The sequence below is a fragment of the Mesocricetus auratus genome, unplaced genomic scaffold, assembly GCF_017639785.1.
Source record: "Mesocricetus auratus isolate SY011 unplaced genomic scaffold, BCM_Maur_2.0 Super-Scaffold_100033, whole genome shotgun sequence".
In the NCBI taxonomy this organism is placed as follows: Eukaryota; Metazoa; Chordata; class Mammalia; order Rodentia; family Cricetidae; genus Mesocricetus; species Mesocricetus auratus.
In genome coordinates this window covers 3,633,353-3,658,944 of record NW_024429213.1, presented here as the reverse complement: position 1 = coordinate 3,658,944, position 25,592 = coordinate 3,633,353, and positions in this window count along the sequence as shown.

Genomic DNA, 25,592 nt, shown 5'->3' with positions numbered 1-25,592 from the left:
TTAAGTAAAACACTGTTGTATCCAATATGTTGGGTGGGAAGTAAGCTTTTGCTATAGCATGCAGTTTTTTTTTAACTCTTTACACTCGGAGTGTCCTACTAGTCTTTTTTGATCCCACAGGCAAAGATTTGGCTTTACTAATCTACTTTCATTTTCATATACCAATTGCAAGTCACCACTGGTTTTTTATTTGTTTGTTTTGGTTTTTGTTTTATTTGCTTTGGTTTGGTTTGGTTTTTGAGACAGGGCTCTTCTGTGTAGCCCTCCTTGTCCTGGAACTTGCTCTGTAGACTAGGCTGGCCTTGAACTCAAAATTCTGCCTCCAGAGAGATGGGATTAAAGGTGGGTACCACCATCACCTGGCTCCCATTGGTACTTTTACTTCTGATCACCTAACTATCAATTGGGGATTCACGTAGACCACCTCTTTCCTTATCTCTGATAATTTGCGGCAACATTTATTTTTACTGGCTTCTATTAAAGGGCATTGCACAGGAGTTATCAGATAAAGAGGCAGATGAGCAGAGGACTGTAGGAAAGGTACAGAACTTCCCTGCCCTTTCCAGGTATGCCATACCATTTCATTAATATAAGCATAATTAACTGAATCACTGGTTATTGGTGATCCCTTTAAATTCATGAACTTTCTTTCTCCCATTGAAGTTGAAAAGTGGATATGAAACTTCCAGTCCTTTAATATCTCTTAGTTTTTTCTCATCCTGAGGCTAGGAACTCCAGTCAATAGTCATAATATTAGCATACAACAGATTCTCCTAATTCCACAGAATCTAGAAGTGTTCATGTCAAGGTCCAGGTACCAAGATCAAATGTTGTAACAAAAAATACCCCTAAGGCAGGCATGGTGGCACATGCTTATGATTCTAGCACTTAAGAGCCTGAGGCATGATGATCTTGAGTTTGAAATCATCCTGGAGTGCACAGTAAGATGCTGTCAGAAAAAAATACTCTTGTCACCTTCATCACTCATAAAATTATAAGGGTTTTAGGAGCTCTATGTCTTGAAATAGGAACATACACACGTCTATCTATCAAGATAGATACGATTATGTTACATATTCATCCTCCCCCTTGGTTAAAAATGACTAGGTTAGTTTATCTATTGAAAACTCCAAACTTCTTGAAGATGTATTGGTTTGATGAAAAAAGCCCCCACAACACAGGTATGGAAACATGTTTCTAAGGGTTCCTTAATTTGGTCTAAGTGTTTCTGGCATGTATTTGCAATGAAAAAAGCGGCACAAAGAGACTTATGTAGATTATGGTGGGAGCTGATGAGCAGGTCTGGAAGATACAAGAGAAGTATGACTGTTACTCATGGGGTAAACATAATAATCTTAAATCAGTATAGGAAGACAGTGAAATAAATTTCTTTCCATAATCTGGTTTGCCCAGTCCCAGCATAACCCAGGCTCTTAAAAATAAACAGTACTTTGAATATGGAATTTGTATCTGGATTCTATATTTAACAGGCTTCATTTCTTTTTCCTGCCAAAGAATATTCATGCAATGAAGAGGTAGCACTGCTAACTCAAGACTGTCATTAATTCTTACAAATATTTAAAGAACTTCCATAGACACTGTGTGCAATGTAGAGGACTACAACAAGAGAAAACCCTCTTTCAACATGTTTGGTTTGCACCATAGGAGAGATCTATTTCCTAATATTATTATTGCTACAATATTAATAAGACTTTTAAAATCCAGTGTAATCTAGTAGTGGAGTTGAACACAGAGAGGCAAATTACGTATTTTCTCAGTTTATCTATTGACATTAATGGCTAAAAAGATATCTATTTAACTAGACTTTTAAATAGGAGTGAAGTGGCATTAATCATTTATAAACCTGAAGGGGGATGTCTTAAAAAGAGAGTACTTCATTTTATAGTCATCAATGAACTATTTTTTCCATTCATTTTAATGGAGAAGCACAGAGAGTTCTTTATTTTTTCACCCTCCACTGTGATTTCACTGAAGTTTGAATACTAACAAATGAGTATTTTCTGGCTTTTCTTTCGAGGAAACAACTTCTTATTTTAAGAAACTGTTGCATAAAATCTCTTATAGAAAGTATAAATAAAATTAAATCTATTGACTATATTTTTGCAATAATTGTGAAACTTAGGGCCGTTTAAAAACAAGTATACAATTATTCATCTAATCTAAACTTTGAATTTTTCTGTTTTCAGGTCAAACTCCATGTGTGAGGTTGAATTTTGATGTTGCACCCAGATGTCCTCAGCTGGGAGGGAGAATACTTAACATTCTTGCTTGCATACTTCTCTATTATATTATCAAATAGTTATGAACACAGAGGAAACAGGTAGGTTTAGGAGATAATCTATCATTCCACCTAATTTGGGGCCAATAATCACTTCTCTGAGATCAAAGACATTCCATTTTGTTTTAGGTGTTTTAGAATGGAGACCTTGATTACATGTGGCTAATAAAATAACAATCAAAATCCGAATGGTAATGGTAATAACTGGCATCTGTTGGGCATCTACTATTCCTGCTACCCAAGCATGCACATGTACATGCTTACTTCATTCTAGATATCACCTCATCATGTACCTAGTCTCTCTTGTGAAAAACCAGCAAAGGAGACTAGAAACCTACAGAAGTTTTTTTAAATGCATTGGTTCAGTATGAACCATGGCTTCAACTAAGAGATTCCCCTTTCTGACCCAAATATTTGCAACATCATGTAGGGATCCAACAAGGGAAGAAACTGAGCCAAAGGATTTGTTTGGGTTTCTCAGGGGGACAAAAGCACAAAGTTTCCTGTTAGTTCAAGATCCAACAGCTCTTCTAAATAGTATGAACAGAAAATAACAACTGTATGGAGAGTAAAAAATGTGGACATACCATGAAGACTGAAAAAGCCTAACATTTAACAAATGTCAATCTAGGGAATTTCCAGAGATCTGGAAAGTACTGATTTTGTCCTAGAAAAAAAGTCAAGAGAAATTAAATTCCCTTACGTGTCATTAGTTGCCAAAATTCATGTGACAAACTTTCTTTGTTACAAGAATTTCTTGGGAGAGTTCCACATGAGTAACAGAGAAAAGGAAGAAGGACCAAAAGAGCAGATCTTTATATACCTGTGGAAGGGGGTGAATATGATCAAACTATATTTAAAACTAAACATTGTTTTGTATAATAAGAAATATAATAAAAAGAACCTCCCCCAAAAGAAAAAAAAATGAAAATTTGTACTCCCAAGAGGAACAAATCCTAAGTTTTAGGAAAGTTGGAAACCAAAGAGATGCTCTTTTTTCATCTTTCTAATCTTTGCTCTTGCTGATTAAGGTTACCCAAGCAGCTTCCCCTTGAAATGGCCTTTGACACTAAACACACTCCTGTCTCCACATCCCTAGTGCTAGGATTTAAGGCCTGTGATCCCAAGTGCTGGGATCAAGGGCTCTGTTACTCTTTACTATTGTGTAGGTTAGGGTGGCCTTGAACTCAAAAAGATCAATCTGTCTGTCTCCTGAGTCCTGGGATTAAAGGCATGTGCCACCATTTTCTAGCTTCTACAGCTAACTAGTGTGACTGGCTTTGCTTTCTGATACTTCAAGAAATCTTTGTTAAATCATAAATAATATATCACCATAGAAAGACAAATCAAAGCCTTATATCTCTCAGAATGGCTAAGTTCAATAAAATCAGTGACAGCTCATGCTAGTGAGGATGTGGACTAAGGAGAACATTTCTCAAACGCTGCTGGAAATGCGAACTTGTACGCACACTGTGAAAACCAGTGGTGTGTGAAACCTCAGGGAGTTGGTAATCAATGTTCATTGCTGCTCTATTCATAATAGCCAGAAATTGGAAACAACCTAGGTGAGACAATCAAAGAACAGATAAAGAAAATGTGGTTCTTTTATACAATGGAGTATGAGTCACTGAAAATGACATCATGAAATTTTCCAGTAAATAGATAGAACTAGAAAAAAAATCATCCTGAGTGTGGTAACCCAGACCCAGAAAAACAAATATGGTATTTACTTATTCACTTATAATGGGGACATAAGCTCTTAAATCTATGATTACCAAACTAAAACCCATAGAACCACAGAGAGTAGGTATAGAGAAAGGGGCTCAGGAGATGAGGACAGGTAGATCTCCTAAAAAAGGGAAATAGAATAGATAGTTATGGATGGGGCCATAGCCAGAGGATAAACTGGGAAGGGAAGGGGAAGAGACAGATAAGGAAGGAAATATAGGGAGAAACAGCAAAAATTAAGGGTTATTTGAGAGGTAATATGGAAACCTAATACAGTAGAAGCTTCACAAAATACATACATATATGATGGCAATCTTAATGAAGTTGTCAAATAGTACAGAGACGGAGCCCCAACTGGCATCTCTTGTCAACAAATGAAGCTTCCAGTACTAGGGATGGGATAAATCTAATTGAACTATTGGTCAAATGAGTCCCATGGGAATACCCAAACAACCCAAGCTGTTGCCAAGATTATAGGTTGGTCTCCAAGCTCACAGATAGGTCCTATTGCTGAAAAAAACACCTGAACAACTCATTAAATATGGAAGAAGCTGAGCTGGTGCCTACATAGAGCCTTCACCCCTACATTCTAGAGTCTTTGGTACAGGAAGGAAGATACTCTGAACGTTATCAACAGAGAAACATAAACACCAACAGAGACACAAAACCTTTGATTTAAAATGGTGTCCTGCTTGCAAGGTGGTATAAAGCTTGTGGAAGTAACCAACCAATATCTGATTTAACTTAAGGCCCACCCTACAAAATGTAAACCAAACCCAACATTGCTTTGGTGACCAACAACATGAGACTAGATAGCTTAGAGACCTAGGATAAAACCTAACATTACTTTTCCAACAAAACAAAACAAAAGCAAGTAATAATAAAATGACTACAAATGACACTCTGCTATACTCATATCAGTGTTTTGCTTAGCCATCTTCAGAGAATCTTCATCCTGCAGCAGGTGGGAACAAATACAGAAATCCACAGCCAGACGCTATGCAGAGAGTGAGAGATCTTGGAACACTAAGGCCTAATGGGATGTCTCCTTCAGATGCCTCCTCTCAGGGCTCAAGGAATGCTATGGAAAAGGAGACAAAAAGAGGGTAAGAACCAGAGGAGATGGAGGACACCATGAAAACAAGAGTCTCTAAATCAATAGCATCAGTACACACTGGAACTCACAGAAATAGAAGCAGCATGCACAGAGCCTGCATGGGTCTATACCAGATGGGGTCCTAGAGCTAAAAGGAAGAGTGGACACATGCCCCCATTCGTAACCCAGAAGCCATCTCCCATTGATAACCACTTGCAAATGAAACTTTAGTTTAACCCAAGTGATTCTTACTGGGGAAACAAACTAATCTTAAGGGTATACTGTATATCCTGCAGTAGTTAGCCAACAGAAAATTAATACAGTGGCATATTTGGGGGTTACTAGTTCCATAATGTTATTAGGGCTTTTCATTTTTGAATTATCTTGTAATTTTATCTTATTTTGTCTTCTCTCTTTTTTTTAATTCCACCAGTCCTTTGTGTATTTCTTATGCCTTTTAGTGTTTTTAAAGGGACTCCTGGGTGTGCAAATGAGTGGATCTGTTTCTCATGCATTTCATGGGCTCTTTTCCTTGTTTGTTTTTTCTATTCTGATGTATTAGTTTTTATCTTATTATACTATATTTTATTTTATTATTATCCCTTATAAATCTGTTTGTTTCTAATAAAAATATAGCACGGGTGGGGGGAGTGGAGCCAGATGGAGGGGGAGGTGGGAAGGAACAAGGGTGAGTATAGGAAGAGGAAACCATAATCAGGATATATTATGTGACAAAAGCAATCTATTTCCAATAAAAGCAACAAAAAAGGATAAAAGGGGCAAGTGAACTTTCCTCAAATAGGTTTTAAATTAAAGAAAACCTTTTGTTTTGCAGTCCTGGGCATTGAGCCCATGGCTATGCATAATGACCTCTAACCTCAATCCCCCAGAAAACCTTTTTAATGCTTTCTTTCCTCCTTCCCTCTTTTCTTCCTTCTTTTCTCCATAGTCTCTCACTCCTCTGTCCATCCCTCCTTTCATTTCCCTCCCTCTCTTCCTCCCTACTTCAAGGAAAAAAATATGGGTTGTTAAATGTAGGGAATAAAATGAAGAGGAATACAATCACCTTAAGTAATTGTCTTCCTTTTGCTCTTACCAGGGGAAAAAGTTGTTGCTTCTGTTGTTTTTACTTTTCATGAAGGAATTTTGTTTGTTTATTTTCCCCAAAAGATAAAAAGAATTTACAATACTATCAAAAGGGAAGGATCACAGATAAGAATATGATTTAATCAAAGAAAAACTGTGACCAACGGCCTCAAAATTTTTAGAACAATACAACACAAATTGATTTCTTCATGCAACTGCAGACTCCTGGGAAGTTATCCTCCAAGTGGACACTCAGCTTCATACTATTGTGGCTTAATTAGACTTGACCCTGATGATCTGCACAATTCAGCTAGCAGACAAGGAAAGAAAGGGAAAGGTACCTTAGTAGGGGTCAGGCTTGAATGATGAGATAATAGTTTGGCTCAAATTTCATTGGCTAAATGTCATGCTGTGTTAGTTACTTTTCTCCTGTGACAAAAAATGCCTGACAGAGGCAACTTAATGGAAAAAGGATTCATTTGGCCTCACAATTTAAAAGAGAATACAGTTCATCATGGCAATAAGGCATGATGGCAAGAGTGTGAGGCACCCGATCATATTGTGTCTGACCTCAGAAAGTAGACAGAGACCAATGCTATGCTGGAGCTCATTTATTTATTTTTCCTTTCCGATTTTCTATGCAGTGACAATTGAAATTAACCATAAAAATCCACTACTTGTCAACTTGATACCCAAGTACAGCACTTAAGAATCATAGCCATTTCCCCTTTTTCTTGTGGCTGCTTCTTAAAGCAAAACCCATTCATTCTAACTTCAAAAGTCCTCAAAGTCTTATAGTCATAAGTCAACTTGGGGAGGAAAGGATTTCTTTGACTTACAGGGAAGCCAGGACAGAAACTCAAAGCAGTATCTTGAATCAGAAACCACAGAAGAACATCACTTATTGGCTTGCTCAGTTGCTATTTCTTATATAGCCAGGTCCACTGACCTAGGGATAGCAATACTCACAGTAGGCTGGACTCACCTTCATAAATAAGAGACTAAGAAAACATTCCACAGGCATGGCGCCAGACAAATCTCATCTGAGCAATCCTTCAGACAAGGTTTCTGCTTCCCCAATGACAGCAGAAACTAACTATGACTCATCCTAACACTGTGCAAAAGCTCAAAGGTGAGTGTCTCCAGAGACTTGAAAAATAACTCTTAGTTGTTTGGCCTTGTAATTTTTTTAATTTATATACTGCCAACTTACAATGACACAGAATAAACATTGCCATTCCAAAATGGAGGAATAAGGGCAAAATAAGAAGAGATCAGAACAAAACAAGACAAAACCAAGCAAGACAAACACCAAAACCTCTAGCTCTATCTCCAAAGTCTAGAGCTCCTAATGACATCATATGGACTCCAATGGACTTAAGCAGCATGAACTCTATAGTTGTGTTAACTGCAGCAGACAGCCTCTCTCATGATCTACTTCCCTTCCCCGCCTTAAGCTTTCCTTAGAAAATGTCCCATGATCTTGGCATCTCTGGCTTCCTGGGGTCTGCACTGAACCATGGGCTTCACTCTCAGTGAATCCTCACAGAGCCTCCTTACTGGAAATCTGATCCTGCCATATGCAGCCCAGACTCAGCAGCTTTCTGGGACCTCGGTACAAGCATCCAGTACACATTCACTCTTGCTTGTTACGTGCCTGAAAATCTAGCACCATGTGGACAATGCAACCAAGTTCTGCTTGTCAAGGTGCAATCTGCATCTCCCCCCCCCCCAATCCTCTGCCACAGTTGTAGTGGTCCCTGTGAACCTGAGAATGTAGTTCCTTCAGAGGTTGTTTTGAGTCCAGATTCTCTTAGTAGTATTCTCCATTCAGGTTCTCTCATTTTAAATGAAATTTCGTTTTCACAAGTTGGGGAATTCAATATATGGGGACTTCTACTTGGAGCCCCTTTTCTACCACGTCAGTGCAGAATGAAATATTTCCTCTTTTACAGTAACAACTACCTTATCCTCTGCAATGTGCAGTGCAGTTTGGTTATAAAGAGATAAATACTTTCATTGGCATGCTCTACAGATTTTAAAGGACTCTGTGGTTCACTATACACAGTGTGTCTATTAAGGTAGCTATATATCACTTACTTCCTGCCTCTTCTGTGGTCAAACTACTGACCTCTGTCCAGAAACTCACTCTGGTAGATGATGTTAAAAAGAAATCACTGGGTTCATGTACCTCTTTCTCTTTTCCCTGGTGCTTACCTTTTTTTTTCAGATGGTTAAAGAGTTTCCACAGGACGAACTTGGAGCTATCCAGTAAATTTGTGACAAGAAACAAAATGTCAGGAAAACACTTTTGTCACCTCCTGAAACTCTGAGCAAACAGTTTTAGTTGTAACTAGGTAACATATCCCATTCTTTGAGTCATTATAAGCCTATAAAGAACATGAAAACACTCTCTCCTCAAATCTCAACAAAGCCAGATGTGCTGTGGAACACGCTAGATCTGTGATCTTGCAAAAAGTTGCTTACATTCTCTAGGTCTCTGTAAAAGGTATAGTAGTAATATTTACATCAAGAAGTGTTTTCACACAAAGAATTATAGGCGACCTGCCCATAGTTATCTAATATCAAATGGTCAGCCCTGAAATTACACACAAGCAGCACTAGATAGATTTTATATGTGTATATGTATATATATGTGTGTGTATATATATATATATATAATTTGTGTGTGTGTACAAGCATGCACAAGTCCTTGTGTGTAATTACTGTTAGTATCCAGGCATCTCTACAGGCCTGTCCTTGGGGGTTCTGACAGGATACGCCCTCAGCTGCAGCCACTAAGAGCACGACCTGTGCATATTCACTATGTTCCCTTTTTAAAGGACCCTGCTCACCTCTCATCCTTCTCTCTCTCTCTCTGCCCCTCTTTCTTCTATCCTGCTGCTCCCGTCCCTGGAGGCCACTCACCCCACTCCCCTTTCCCCTTTTTACAATCCTTTTACCTTAATAACCACCCCACCCCCGCTTGAATTCTGTTGCATGATGTCTTTCTCAGGCTGCTTTTCTTAAATTACAACTACAGTAATAAAAGAAAAAGAAGCCATGAATTTGAGAAGAACAGGGTGCAGAGAGGAGGAGAATAGAGGGGCTGGAGGGGGGAAGGGAAGGAAAGAATTGATTTAATTATAGTTTAATTAAAATAAAACATCAATATTTTTAAAGCAGCTTCGTGACAATTTTTAAAATTTAGCATAATGTATCACTAGAAGGATTTTTGTGTAAATTATGATGTGGTGTCTGTGTCCTTTCTGTCTCAAACAATGAATTAGACAAGACCGAGACGGAGCAGTGAAAGAATATGTTTATTAAAAGTGAGAGTAAACACATACAGCACAGCTAACAGAATTTGAACAGACTTAAACAAACATGTGAAACAAGAGTCCTAAATTCTTATCTCCCCTTCTACCAGGAAGGCCCTTACTGGAAATTGCCCCCAGGAGGGGAGGTACCAGGTGTTGCTCCATCTGGAGGGGCATACACATTTTTCTAAGGGAAGTTTCCCTAGCTTGTTGGCCTGTCTCTTGGTCACCTTCCTCAAAAGCACTAAAATCTTGTTCTAGGGATGGGGTGGGGCTTAGTGGTAGGATGCTTACCTTGCATTCATGAGGCCCTTGATTCAATCCCAGAATGCTTTCTCTAAAATGAGTTAGTTTTATTTTTTAAGATACAATTACAGCAATGCCGGGCGTTGGTGGCGCATGCCTTTAATCCCAGCACTCAGGAGGCAGAGGCAGGCAGATCTCTGTGAATCTCACAGAGATCTGCCTCCCGAGTGCTGAGATTAAAGGCGTGCACCACCACTGCCCGGCTACTTTCATTTTTAATGAAAGGGCCAGTCATCTAGAAATATCTGGGAAGCACAAATTGGTCTTGATGAGTTTACATTTCTAAAATGTAGACACAAAGCTTGTTGGGTGGGAAAGAGGATATTACTCTGGGAAGAGTTGGGAGAGCGAATATGATCAAAGCACTTACACAAAATTCTCAAAGAACTAATAAAATATTTTTAAATAAATATACTATATTTTAAATGTTAAATATCATGCTATGTGGACTATAACCCGATAAAGTTGTCATTCTTCTAAAACATGAATAAGATGCCAACTATTTGCTTGTTTCTGTTTTGTTTTAGACAAAGCCTCATCATGTAGCCCTAACTAAACTGGTACTCTATGTAACCCAGAGTAGCTCAAACTTCTCAGACTCCCAAGTACTGGTATTATAGACAAGCACAATCAGTCCTGGCTTTTAATATTCCAGATTTTAAGCCTATAACAATATAGTGTGGGAAAGACTGAGTCATTGGCGATGTTTAAAAGTTGACTGTGCCTTGAAAGTTCATCAAAAGTACTGGCATATACACAGTAGATTCTTAGAAGTGTTTAAGAGAGCTAAATTAGTTTCCACAAAATTCAGCCTACCCTGGAGAACTCTGCTAAATCATACTGGTTCTAGGTACTTGTCTTATTTGCCTGGAAGATTACTACCTCAAAGACATTTGTTTTCACTACCTGCCCTAGAGGATGTTACATCAAAAAGTCTCTAGCTTCCTTTCTCCCAGAAATAAGGCCATAGTGCTAGTCTGTCCCTTAAAACAAAGAACTGACAGCACCCTGATAATATTGATAAAGCACTCAAGTCTCACCCCCTCCCTTTACAATGCAAGTTTATGGTCCTAACAATGCCTGCCATGGTAAGTGACCTAGCCTACCATGTCCCTTGGCACATAAGCTAGGTCACATAGTATGGAATTTCACTTTGTTCTGTGATACCAGAGTCAGAAACCCACTTTGTTTTTGGGATTTAAAGACTCTTTCCCTCAGATCCCAACTCCATCTCTCCTAATGTAGTTCCTTTCCAGATCTAAAGACCTGCTTCAGAGTGTCTTAGTTACTTTTCTGTTGCTGTAATAAGACACTGTGACTAAAACAACTTGCAGAAAAAGAGTTTATTGAGGCTTACAGTTCCAAAGGTGAGTTACACCTATTGGGTACAAAGCATTCAAATATATGAGATTAACGTTCAAACCAACCCAGTGACCCACCTCCTAATGAAGTTCTTTCAAAGGGTAATCTCAAATCAGCACGTTTCCACTGAATGTCTCTTTTCTTTTCTTATTTCTATCAGTGAATATGAATACGACATTTTCTACCTCCAATTAAGTTTCACTTCTGACCATACTTAGTAAATCTTCTAACTCTGTCACATGATCCTATCCAACTTCAGAGACAGCATGGTCTTATGTAAGGGCATTGGGATCAAGAGGCCAAGACCCTGCAATCTCTAGTTGATGTAAATGTCAAAGTTGCTGTTGGTATTTTGGCATTTGTTCTGGCCTGCCTTTGGAATCTTGACAGGATACATCATCAGCTGCCTCCACTAAGAGCACCATCTGTGCATATTAAATAAGTTCCCTTTTAAAGGGTCCTGCCCACCTCCCATCCCTCTCTCTCTCTCTCTCTCTCTCATTCTTTGTCTCCCTCCCTCTGTATGTCTGCCCCCCTCTGCCTCTCTTTCCTCTCTCCCACTGTTCATGTTCCTGGGGTCTGTTCTCCCCCATTACCTTTTCTCCTTTTTATGATCCTTTTACCTAAAAAAACTCCTCTGCTTGAACTCTATCACATAGTGTCTTTTTCTCTCAGTTTGCTTCCTGTTTTCTCTCTGTACCTCTTTCCCCCACTTCACTCTATAGTAAATATAAGTTGTTACAAATGAAAATTGGATCAGACTTCTTTTGTACTTAATTACTGACATGGATTAAACACCTACTGTCAACAAGGTACATGTCTGAGCCTTTTATATCTGTTGACTCACTGAATCTTCACAAAACAAACGTTTTATTTATTCCCATCTTATAGATGATAAAGATGAGGCACAAAAAGAATGAATTGCAGAGACAAGAGGATCTCAGAGTTCAAAGCCAGCCTGGTCTAGAGTAAGTTTCAGGACACCCAGGAATACACAGAGAAAACCCATCTCAAAATACAAGCAAAAAAAATAAAAAAAACAAAGTAACAATAAAAAGAATAAATTGCTTGTGCAAGATAATATGTTTACTAAGTTGTTAGGGTGAGAAGCAAACCTAGATAGTATGGCTCCAGACCCCATCATTATAGTCATTTTATTCAAAACTGCTGTTTATCCTACTGAGGACAAAATGCTACTGTATTTTGCAGGACCTGGACAATATGGCTCCTGCCCTCCTCATCATCTTCTACCACCTTCAATATCCTGTGTTCGCCATGCCCCATCACTGTTGCTGCTATTGTTTTCTGGTATGTCAAACTCTGTGCTGTCTCATTTTCTTTTTATTTTTTTATTGTACTTTATTTAGTGTGTAAATGTCCGCACATTTGTATTCAACACACTGTGTAGGTGTGTGCACTGGTTACATGTAATAGTTATAAAATAACTTTCAGGAGTTGGTTCTTTCCTGTTGTGTGGGTCCCTGGTATGGGACTCAGGTCATCAGATTTTTCAGCAGGTGCCTTTCCCTGCTGAGCTATCTCGCTTGCCCTCATTCCATTTTCTCTATGTATGATGTACATCCTATCATTCCCCCCTCTCATATTTGGCTACTTAAATGTTACCATTTCAATGCTCCACTCTGACCTAATCTTAGTAAATACCCCCTCCAAATGGAATGTGTTGTGTAACAGCAGCCGCCCAGTTGCATTCCGAACAATTTTCTCAGTACTGGAGGACTGTGGCATTTTAAAGACAAACATAAACTATAAATGATGGACTCACTTAGCACCTAGCACTCTATTTGGGACAATGTCATCCCTTAATCAAAATTGGCTTAAGAATGATGAAGATGCTCAGTGTTGTGGTGCATTGCTGTTAATGACAGCACTCAAGAGGCTGACATAAGGTCATGAGTAGCAGGCCAGCCTTGGCTATATAGGCAGACCTCATTTCAAAAGAACAAAAAACAGTTGAAAATTACTTAACTCATATTTGGAGCCTATTAATTTATATCGGCTTCCCTTAAGTTCTTGAACTCAGATCTCTTGTTCCTTTTTTGTACCCCTTGCAAAAAATATTTTAGTGTGTGTTGAATAAAGAGATTTAATAAAGTATAAAGCCACTAAAATGTAGAATTTACCAAGGAAGACTTTATAGAGGTGTACTTCAATGAACTGTAATCATTTATTTTCAAAAATAAAAGATCTGCCTCTTGTTTTACTTTTATTTTTATTTTTGTATTTTGTTGGTGTTTTTTTTTCATACAATGTATTTTGATCATATTTTTCCTCCTTAAACTACTCCCAAATCCTCCTTACCCTGATACCCACCCAACTTCATGTTCTCTATCTTAAAAAATAAAAAAATAAACCAAACACTAAAATAAAAATGATAAAAGAAACCAAAATGAAACATAAAAACTTACAAAAAATATGGACCTCTTGTGTTGGCCAACTGCTTCTGGGCGTGGGGTTAACCCTGGAGTGTAGGTTTTCATATACTTAGTGAAAGTCTATTGTATAAAATTGATTTTCCCTTTGCCAGCAGTTATCAACTGCAAATAGCTTCTCGGTTAGGGGTGGGACCTAGTGTCCACTTCCCTCTTTCAGTGCCGGAACCCTGTCTGGTTTGAATTTGTGCAGATCCCATGCATGCTGCCACAGTGTGCAATTTCATGTGTGCATCAGTCTTGTTGTATCTGGAAGGCACACTATAATTGGAGTCATTCACCACTCTGGTGCTTGCAACCTTTCTGCCTCTTCTCCCAAATAGATCCCTCAGCTTTGAGGGGAGGACTTTGATGAAGACATTCCCTTTAGGACTAAATACTCCAAAGTCTCTCAATATCTGCATACTGTCCAGCTGTGTGTCTCTATGCTAATTCCATCTACTGAAACAACAAGCTTTTCTGAAGAGGGTTGAATGATGCCATACTGATCTATGAGTATAGAAATATGCCATTGGGAGTCATTTTATTGCTATGTTCTCTTAGTAGAATAATAGTATTAAGTTTTCCCATAGGTCTATGACTTATCTAGTTTCAAGTTCTTGGCTACTTTAGCAGCATCTATATGTTCCACCTCACAAAGTGAGCCTTAAATTCAAATAAAATGTGATTGATTACTCCCATATCATTTGTGAGGGTAGCTGAGTCATTAAAAGCTAAGCTCACAACCATAAAACAAGAAACAAAATCTGCCTTTTAAGACTCCCCAGAAAGAAAAAAATCATTCCAAATAACATATCAGTTACTCAAGTGAAACTGAGCAAAAGATCATATAAAGTCATTTATTACAAAAAGTCATAAACTTATGGCATATTATGAACCTAAAAAGAAAGATAAACTTGGGAAACAAACAGTAATAAAATCACCGGTCAAACTCCCCAAAAGTAGACAATGTATTTATACACATTTTCTGAACTGGACCCTAATAGCAAGTAATTTAACTTTCACTAATGGTAACTGTTGGGAATAAATTATTTTCCAACTCAAATGAGTGATCAAGAAGATAGGTATATGCTGGAGATGTAATATAGTGATAGAATGACTGCCTGCCATGATCAAACCCTGTGTTCAATCTCTGGGACCCCATAAAACCAAGCATGGTGCTGTACATCTGTAATCCCAGCACCCAGGAAGTGAAAACAAGAAAATTAGTAGTTCAAGGTCATCCTCAAGAGGCTGAAATAGGAATACCTCAAGTTCTAGACCAGTCTGAGCTACATAGCAAGTTTAAGACTAGACTGGGCTACAGAGAAAAGTCTTATCTCAAAATAACTACAACACAACAAGAAACAAAACAGAAATTAAAGTAAGATATAGATAAAATAATTATAACACTCAACAGGCAAAGGCAGGCAGGTCTCTGATTTCAACACCAGCTTACTCTACATAGTGAGGTTCAGACCAGCCAGGGCTACAAAGTGAGACTCTCTGTCCCGCGCTACCGTCTCGCCAGCAAGAACGACGCAGAACACTCGGATCCTTCTGCAGTAAAGCTTTAATGCATCTTGAGAGATAGATGATCAGCTTCTTAGAGGGAGACCCCAAGCTAAGAAACCCAGCCCCTTATATAAGCCTAGGAGCTCCGAGTGAGATGTGTAGAGCCGGGATTGGTGGTTTGCACATCACCCCAGATGACGTCACGGGAGAGGCACAGTTTAAACGGTTAACTCCAACTGACAGCGACAGTTAACTCTAACTGACAGCGACAGTTAACTCCAACTGACAGCGACAGTTAACTCCAACTGACAGCGACAGTTAACTCCAACTGACAGCGACAGTTAACTCCAACTGACAGCGACAGTTAACTCCAACTGACAGTGGATGTCAGCGCCATCTTCTAACGGCAATAGCGATAGCGAGGGCGGCTCCTCACATCTCCCCCTATTCATTTATTTTTGAAGCAATAGGACACCCACAACTTTGGAGTGGAGATAGAGGTCAAATCCCCATGTGCAAATTCGGAACATGTACAAAGCTCCTCTCCAGGGTCTTATCCCCAGAGGAAGTCCTGACCAGTCCGATGTCTTTTTTCTGGGGGAAGGAGATCATGACATAGAACCTTCATGCAAGATGACTTATCTCCCAGGAGAAAGTCGTTATACCGCAGACCTCTCCTGTGCAGTGCTTAGCCTTGCAACTCCTTGGGCTGCTGAAGCCTACCCACTCTATCCCGTGCAATGAGACTAGCCTCGTGGGGTGCAAGAGCTGGGAGGCCAGCGACCTATTGCTTTAACATGGTTAACCAAATGTCAGGGGATGCTCCGTGTTCTAAGGCAGCAAGTGCTTGTGCCACCACCACTTTCTCCTTTTGTTTGGGCTCTGAGCGTACACACCATCCAAAGCATCAACACTATTCCACAGCAGAGAACTAGGCTAAATGATCCTACCCCCACCCATTCCTTAAAATAAGAAAATGCAGATGAAATCCAGGGGAGAGGTCTTCCATCAGAGAAAGATCCAGATGCGTCGAATTCACTTGCAGGATCGCCATTCTCAACTCACGGAGTGTCTGCTCAAACTCAAAAGTCCAATTCTGTAATAAATGTTGAGACAGAGCTTTTGACAGGTTAGCTGCTCTTGTAAAATTCTCATATTGTACTAAGTGACACAAAGGCCAGGCAACTTTGTTCACATCCCAATTTGGCCATCTGCCACAATATATCCAATTGTTCCTGAACCAAATTAATCTGTTGGTTTACCAACATCAGGCCTCCTTGTATCTGAGAATTGGCAGTGGCCTGTTTATCTAGGACCATGGTCACAGTGGCCTATAGTTCATTAATGGTTTGAGTTGTCTGCACAGTGGCAGAAAGTGCAAGGGCCGAGGCGGTAACCGAAGCAGTAACCGCGGCGGTGGCTATCAGGCCCACAATAATAGCAGAGATCCCAAAAATCTCGCTTTTCCCTAAACAAACTCAAATTACTTGGCGCCTCAACAGGAGCTGGAATAAATCGAGGCATGCGCATTACCAAAGCAAAAGGGTGCTTAATAGCATCCCAGCATAATGCATAAAAACAATTCTAAGCAGAACAATTTATTTCTTTCTGATTCTTACCTAAGGTATCATTACTCACAACCCAAATAAAGGGCAGCTGAATAATTAGTTCTCTTAAAAGGGGTATACTTAACATTGGAGGAGGACCAATCAGATGATCCAGAGCTCTGTCCCTCACTCAGACTGTTGCCTAATGCCCCTTTCCAATCTGTCCCTTCTCACTATCATAGGAGAAAGATCAGTACAGCTTCCATTAATTCAAAAGGATTAGCATTAGATCTTTCTGGATCCATATGAATAAAATTATCCTTTAATGAAGAAATCACAGTAAAGCACAAGCTTCCTACTAATGACAAGGTTCTCTCATCCTGAAAACTCTGTATCTGAGGATCTAAAGGCAAAAAGGCAAGCCCCAACTCTCTATTATTTGTGAAAAATCTAGGGAACACCTGGGCATTCTGCATCACTGGCATCGGTAGGGGGAAGGTAGACATGATGGCCCACCGTAACTCTCCCATCATACTAGGAACCATCATCCCGAGTAGGAGAGTCTTCATCACCCACTTGGCCTCCATCCTTCTTATTCTGGAGTTGTGAAGGAGCTCTTCGAGTGAGTCTTTCAGGGATCCACAGGGGGTTTTCTTCCTCCTGTGGAAAAACACACACAGCTCCCCTGGATCTTATAAGAATAGGATCCGGGCCTTTCCAGAGATCAGTCAAGACATCTTTCCATTTTACCATTTCTTTTGGCCTATCAGGCTCTAAACTGTGGCGATCAGCCGCAGTGTGGCCTTGGGCATCACAGTTCAAGAAATTAAGGGTAAAAAGTGCCATGGATACAGCAACTCTTGGTACCGAGGGTAGAACATCCTCAATACTCCCCTTTTGTTTAATCAGATATGATTTGAGTGTACGATGGGCACGTTCCACAATGCCCTGTCCTTGAGGGTTATAAGGTAGGCCAGTTAGATGGGTAACATCCATTTGCCGACAAAACTGTCGGAATTTTTGAGAGGTATATGCTGGTCCATTGTCTGTTTTTAAAATTCTGGGTTTTCCCCAAGCACTCCAGGCCTCAAGGCAATGTTGAATCACATATGAGGCCTTTTCCCCTGTTAGGGGTGTGGCAAACATTACGCCAGAACAGGTGTCAACAGAAACATGAACATATTGAAGCCTTCCAAAAGAGGGAATATGAGTAACATCCATCTGCCACATCTGCAATGGTCTAATGCCACGTGGGTTTATTCCCATGTGGGGAGTAGGTAAGAATTCGCAGCAATTCTGGCATTGAGTAACAATTTCCCTAGCCTCTTTCCTGGATAGAGCAAAACGACGGCGCAAGGTCTCAGCCGTCACATGAAAGCGCTTATGGAATTCTTTTGCTGCTTGTGCATGGGTAGACAAGGCAGCGGCCACCAGCTTTGTAGCCTTGTCCGCTAAGTCATTCCCTAAGGACATGGGACCTGGGAGTCCAGAATGTGCTCGGACATGGGTAATGAAAACAGGAAATCTCCTATTTAACAAGGCAGCTTGTATCTTCTGAAAGATGTTAGCAACTCTGCTGGAGGATCTTATTATTCCAGCTATCTCAAGGAGATTAACTGCATTAACCACATAAGAGGAATCTGATACAATATTGAGGGGTCCTGGAAAAGCCTCAAGAACCTCCAGTACTATCAGACATTCTACAACTTGAGGTGAAGTTTCATTATATTGTTTAGATATAACCCTATCCTTGACCACATAAGCTCCCATACCAGTTTTTGATCCATCAGTGTACACCACAGTCCCATCTGGGAGTGGGTCTTTAGCTGTCACTTGTGGAAACACTATAGCCTGGTTTAGGGCAAACTGTAAAATTGGATGCTTTGGAAAATGATTATCAATTTGTCCTGAAAAGGAAGTAACTAAAACTGCCCAATCACTAGATGTGGCTGCCAAGGTCTGAACTTGTGCAGCAGTATAAGGCACAATCAAGGAATCAGGATCCCTGCCAAAATGTGTAACAGCTGCTTTTATTCCGCGAAGCACGAGCTGTGCAACAGCATCAGGGTACCAGTCAATAATCTTAGCAGGGGAAGCATTTGGATGAATCCAAAGTAATGGTCCATGTTGCCACAGGACTGCAGTTGGCAATTGAGCTGTCTTAAAAACACACAGATTAAAAGGTAGTGACTCCTCAATTCGTTGTAATTGTGCTTCCTGTAAGGCCTCTTCCACCATCTGTAAGGCTCGGTGGGCGGCAGGGGTAAATTTTCTGGGTGAGGAGATATGAGGCTCACCCTCCAGGAGATCGAAGAGGGGTTTTAGATCAGCAGATGGAATTTTTAAAAAGGGCCTCAACCAATTTATATCTCCCAGAAGTTTCTGAAAATCATTTAATGTTTGTAAGTGGTCTTTGCGAATTTCTATTTTCTGAGGAACTATATTTTTGGGAGTAATCTTTGAGCCCAAAAAGAGGCCTGTATCTGCAATTTGAACCTTTTCTGAGGCAATCTCTAATCCCCACTGTTTTAATTCAGCCACCAGCATGGGAAAAGCCTTTTGTAAAACATCTAACTCTTTGTGACAAATAAGAATATCGTCCATATAATGGATAACGATTAAAGATGTAAATTGCTTCCTAATTGGCTCCAAAGCCTCCTGCACATATAGCTGACATATTGTTGGGCTATTGGCCATGCCTTGCGGCAGTACCTTCCACTGAAATCTCTTGTCTGGTTCCATATGATTAAGAGAAGGGATAGTGAAGGCAAACCTTGGTCTATCCCGTGGGTAAAGTGGAATAGAGAAGAAACAATCCTTAATATCTATAATAATAAGCTTCCAATCTTGAGGAAGTGCAGAAAGCAAAGGAAGGCCTCTTTGAACAGGGCCAAAAAGATGCATCTGATTGTTAATGGCCCGCAGGTCGTGGAGTAATCTCCACTTCCCAGATTTCTTCTTAATAACAAAAATTGGTGTATTCCATGGGGAGGTAGAAGGCTCTAGATGCCCCAGCCGTTCCTGTTCTTGCACTAATCTTGTGACAGCCTCTAATTTTTCAGAGGATAGAGGCCATTGAGAGACCCATAACGGCTCCTCTGTTTTCCATGGTATGGGTCGTGAAGCCTCAACGGCCCCTAAATAAAACCCAGTCCTTTTCTACCCCGATTTCCGTGTTGTGTAATGGGTTTTATTCTGCCTTGTTCTTGCCTACCCAAGCCTCTACCATTTGTATACCCCATCTTTGCCATAATGGCTGATGCCTGGGGGAGTATTCATTAGTTAGGGTCATGCCCATGGCTTGTAACACATCTCGTCCCCATAAATTTACAGGGAGTGGCAACACATAGGGGGTAAAACATCCCTGTTTGCCTTCAGCATCCCGCCAGGTTAAGGCTGAGGCACTGATGGCAGGAGAGGACTGGTATCCAAGACCTTGTAGAGAATGAGATGAAACAACAGTGGGCCAAGACTTCGGCCACCAATGGAGTGAAATAATGCTTTTGTCTGCTCCCGAATCCATTATCCCTTCAAATTCTTTTCCATTAATTAACAATTTTATTGTAGGTCTCTCATTTAGGGGTATAGCCAGATAGGCTGAATCACTTCCAGAAGATCCCATAGCCCTTTTTTGTAAAGTGTAGGTTTCTCCATCCCCGAGGGAGGGCAGCAACACCAGTTGTGCAATTCTATCTCCCTGCTTTATAGAAAATACACCCCGAGGGCTAGAACAGAGAACTTGAATCTCCTCTTTATGATATGGGTCAACAATCCCAGGATATATAATGAGTCCCTGTAAAGTTAAGGAGCCACGGCCCAGAATAAGCCCAATGGTGGCAGGGGGCAAAGGTCCAGGGGAATGGACTGGGACCGGTTGAACATTCATTTGGGGCATGAGTAAGAAGTCGGAGGCGGCACGCAAGTCCATTCCGGAGGTTCCTCGGAAACCTCTACTTCCTCTTGATTGCTTTTCTGAAATTGGTTCCCATATTTCTGAGGGCCCTGGGACCATGGGCCCCGTGACCCGTTTTTTGATTGGGGTACCTTGGATTCTTCAATAGGGGGCAGAAGCCTCCCTTTTACATCCCGGACTGACCTGCATTCGCTAGCCCTATGATAACCTTTACCACAACGATAGCAAAGCTTCGATTCTCTTGTTCTTTCAGGGGCTTGACAATCTTTCTTAAGGTGCCCCATTCTCCCACAATTAAAACAAGCTTTTCGATTAGATAAATCTCTATACCTGTGCGTTTGTAAAATGGCGGCAGCTAGTCCTGCATTGGTTAGGGTCCCCCAGCTCCCTGCACACTCTGAGCCAATCTTGTAAACCTTTGCTTTTGCGAGGGGCGATAGCCGCTCGACATTCCTGGGTTGCTTGTTCATAGACAAGTTGCTCAATCAGGGGCATAGCTTGTTCTGAATCACCAAAGATGCGACTGGCGGCCTCTGTCATTCTGGCCACAAAGTCTGAAAATGGCTCTTGGGGTCCTTGGACAATCTTTGTAAGGTGTCCACTGGACTCTCCCCTTTTGTGAGGGCCTTCCATGCTTTAATAGCGGCGGCCGACACCTGACCATAGACGCCCCAGATGTAGTTGGTTTGATTAAGGGCATGTTGACCCTGACCTGTCAGCATTTCAAATGTCCACTGCCTCTGATTCTCATCTTCAGCCGTGGCATTAACTCTAGCTTGTGCCTGGGCTGCATCATACCAGAGCGCCTTCCATTCCATGTATTGTCCCATGTTGGGAAGCACTGCTTTCACTGTCGTTTGCCAGTCAGTGGGAGTCATGGCAAAATTAGCAAGCCTTTCCACCTGTAATGTGGTAAAGTTAGCATTGACCCCATAATTACGAACGGATTCGGCCAATTCTTTAATTTGATTGTAATCTACGGGGTATGTACTCTTCCGCCTTCCACATTCTCGAATACTGGAAAAGCCATTTGTATTTTTCTCCGTTCCTCTAAAGGTAAAAAGGAGTCAGTACCAGTATTCAGCCGAAGCTCATATGGCGGAGGCGCTGAGGGGCGTGAGCCCGCCGGATTTATAGGCGGTGGCCTCACATTCATTTTTGTTTTCAGTGGCCGGTGTCTATCAGGGTGATATCTTTTTTCCTCATACCGTGCCACCTCCTCCTCTAGACCACCTTCTTCGCTAGAATCCAGAGTGTCAGAATCAGAATTATCTAGCTCCAAGGCTTCTAGCTCTACTGCAGGGTATAGACTAGATTCTGGCTTTTTCTTTTTCTTAGATTTGTTAAGGGGTGAATGATAACTCCCTTCTTTCTCTCCCCTTTCTTAACTTCCTGGGGAGGGCCTTTTTTCTTAGACATGTCTTTTCTTTTGCGAGCTCCCATTCTCTCACTCCGTTCAGTTTCTGACATGCTATCCTGAACTTCCTCTAAGGTTCCCTGACTTTCTATTATAGCAGGGTGACAGGCCTCATCCTCCAAGCAGTTTTTAACTAGCTTCCAAATGGCTTTGGTACCTAAGCAGAGATCTCCTTCTGCATGCTTCCTGTCTAGTTCTTACCTAGCTTGTTCCATGAGGCCACAGTGAGGGACCCGGAACAAGCATACCATGGTGCCACTCTATCTACCTCCTTCACAAAATTTTGAAGTGTTCGTGGTGCAATTTTAAGATCTCTTTGTTTTAGCACAGTCTGTAAGGCTGTAACCACTGACTGTGACGACCCCATCGCGCTGACAGCTTATCTAAAAACGCGCTCAACTCCGTTACCAGACTGACAGCACCAGACTGACAGCACCAGACTGACAGCACCAGACTGACAGCGCCAGATGGACAGCGCCAGATGGACAGCGCCAGACGGACAGCGCCAGACGGACAGCGCCAGATGGACAGCGCCGTTCTGTCAGCACCAGCCACGATGAAGGAGAAGGACAAACAGGACTAGCACCAAAGCCTCCACTGACCCGTCCCACGGTGATGACAAACTAAGGCCAAAGTCGAGAAAAGGGTTGTTCAGGATAAAGCATACCTCTCTGAACCTACGTCCCTGCAGTTCTGAATCCGCCCCGTCTTCCGAGGGGTCTCCCGCGGCGCCGGCGATGTTGAAGAGTTCCCGGGTTTCGGCACCAGATGTCCCGCGCTACCGTCTCGCCAGCAAGAACGACGCAGAACACTCGGATCCTTCTGCAGTAAAGCTTTAATGCATCTTGAGAGATAGATGATCAGCTTCTTAGAGGGAGACCCCAAGCTAAGAAACCCAGCCCCTTATATAAGCCTAGGAGCTCCGAGTGAGATGTGTAGAGCCGGGATTGGTGGTTTGCACATCACCCCAGATGACGTCACGGGAGAGGCACAGTTTAAACGGTTAACTCCAACTGACAGCGACAGTTAACTCTAACTGACAGCGACAGTTAACTCCAACTGACAGCGACAGTTAACTCCAACTGACAGCGACAGTTAACTCCAACTGACAGCGACAGTTAACTCCAACTGACAGCGACAGTTAACTCCAACTGACAGTGGATGTCAGCGCCATCTTCTAACGGCAATAGCGATAGCGAGGGCGGCTCCTCACAACTCTCTCTCTCTCTCTCTCTCTCTCTCTCTCATATATATATATATATATATATATATATATATGAATAGTCTATACTATTTTAACTAACAAGTTAATCTATCCTTCTTGTGATATGATGCTTAAGGCAAAAGACTGTAGAGCTGCTTCTGAATTAAAACCCGAGCTCTGTCACTAACCTGCTATGTGACTTTAGACAGATTGCTTGACCACTGTAAATTTTGTTGATAATTCTGATGATAATATAACAAGGATAGGATCTTCCTTTAAAAATGTAGAATGTTTCATACACATACAAGCACATAGAAACTTTTCAATCAATATTTCACATTAGTAGTAGTATTTTGAATCTTTGGAGAGACACCAATCAGACTAACAAGAAAACTGAGTTCTAATCCCCGTTCCACCATTAACTAGTTATAGGACTTCAGGCTAATTGCTTGGCCTTTATAGTGGTTAATCTTGATTAGCAACTTCACAGGATCAGTAATCATCTAGCAGACACACTTCTGGGCAGGTCACTGAAGGTATTTCCAGAAAGGATTAACTGACGGGGAAAGACCCTTCTTGAGAACGAGAAACATATTCATCAGGCAGCCTAGATATTACAATGTCTAAGTAACAAAGCAAAGTTGCTTGCCTGCCTGATTTCTTCCAGTTGAACACCTTCTAGAAGATGTGCAGTTTCATGCAAACCCTGTTCTTAGATAATAACAAACTGTTTTGTACCATTGTCAAGGACATACCTTATTGCTGCTGCAAGGACTTTGTTCCAGTCTTAATTTTTCATCTCTAAAGACTGTATCCTCCTTTTATGCAAGCCATTTCAGCTTAAAGTGGAAATTTATCAACTATCTTGTTAATGGGATCAATTTACTCAGAAAGAGGTCTGGCTGAGTTACAGACTTCAGCATTTAGCTTAGCACCTAGTTTTTTTTAATTTTATTTTTACTTTTTATTTTAGAAATACTCTTATTTACGTATCCAGCCCCTATTCCCTTGCCATTCCATCCTCCCATGCTTCCTATCAACCCCCCAACCCACCCCTCACCTACTCCCCAGGGATAGTGAGAGCCTCCTCGGGGGACCATCAAAGTCCATCACATCTTTTGGAGGAGGGCCTAGGCCCTTCTTTCTGTATCTGGAGCGCCTAGATTTTAAGGAAGTCTAAAACCTATGCCACACAGATGAAGCAACAGCAACAGCTCCATGCCATGCCACAAGGTTGGTAGGGGCAGATTTCAACCAAGTGTCACCCGGTGACTATGGTGCCAGGCAGTCGTACACCATTGTGGTGAGAGAGTACAGGGTGGGGTGGTGGAAGAGAAAGACAGGTGGAACGGTTCGTGGGCTGGGGAATGAGGCAGCTCTGAAGAGGTGAGGGCATGAGGAACAAGCTAGTGTGAATGGCCTGCTAGTCATCTGAGTCCAGGGTCATTTCTGAGCCTGGGCTACAGCCAAGGGCCAATCTAGGTCCACAGTGCTAAAGTAGCTGTGGGGGCATGAGGCCATGTCTGTGGCTCCTGTTGCCACTGAGGGCTGTGCAGAGGACTATGGTCTAGGCAGCCACCTGGAGCCAGATTGGTGTCTGAGGGCCATGCTGCCATGGGATTCCTGCCGATCTGAGTGGCCTGAACTGCCACCTGGGGCCACAATGACATCCGGGTGTAGGCTGCTGCTGAAGACCATGTTTGGGTCCTTGGTCCTACTACAGCTGGGGTCTGTGTTGATGCCCAGTGGCCCACCGTGCAACTAAGATATGGGCCACATCCTGTGGCCATGTCTGGATCCGTGGCCCTACAGCAGCCAGGTCTGAGATGATATCCATGGCTCCTGATGCCATTGAAGGCCATGCTGATGCCAGAGGTCTGGGCAGTCACCTAGGGCCACATTGGTGTCAAAGGGCCCATACTATAGCAGAGACTATGCCAAACCAAGTGGCCTGTGCTGATACCTGGGACCATGGAGACGTCTGAATCTTGATTGTAGCCTAAAACCATGTCTGAGTCTATAGTCCTGCCCCAGTCAAGGTCTATGTTGATATCTGTGGAGCATGTTGCCACCAGAGGCCAAAGGGATGCCTGGAGTTTAGGCTACAACCTGTGGTCATGTGGGTGTCCTGTGGATGCGCTGCCACTGGGGCCATGCTGAACTGAGTGACCTGCACTGTGGCCTGACCTGGGGCCGTGGCTTTGTCTGGCCAAGGTTCCTGTCATGGACCCTGTCTGGGTCTGATGCTCTACTGCAGTCAGCATATGAGTTGATGTCCCAATGTCTGGGGTCTGGTCAGCCACCTGACACCAAGTTGGTGTTTAACAGCCATGTTGATATCAGGGCCATACTCATCTGGGTGGTTGTGCT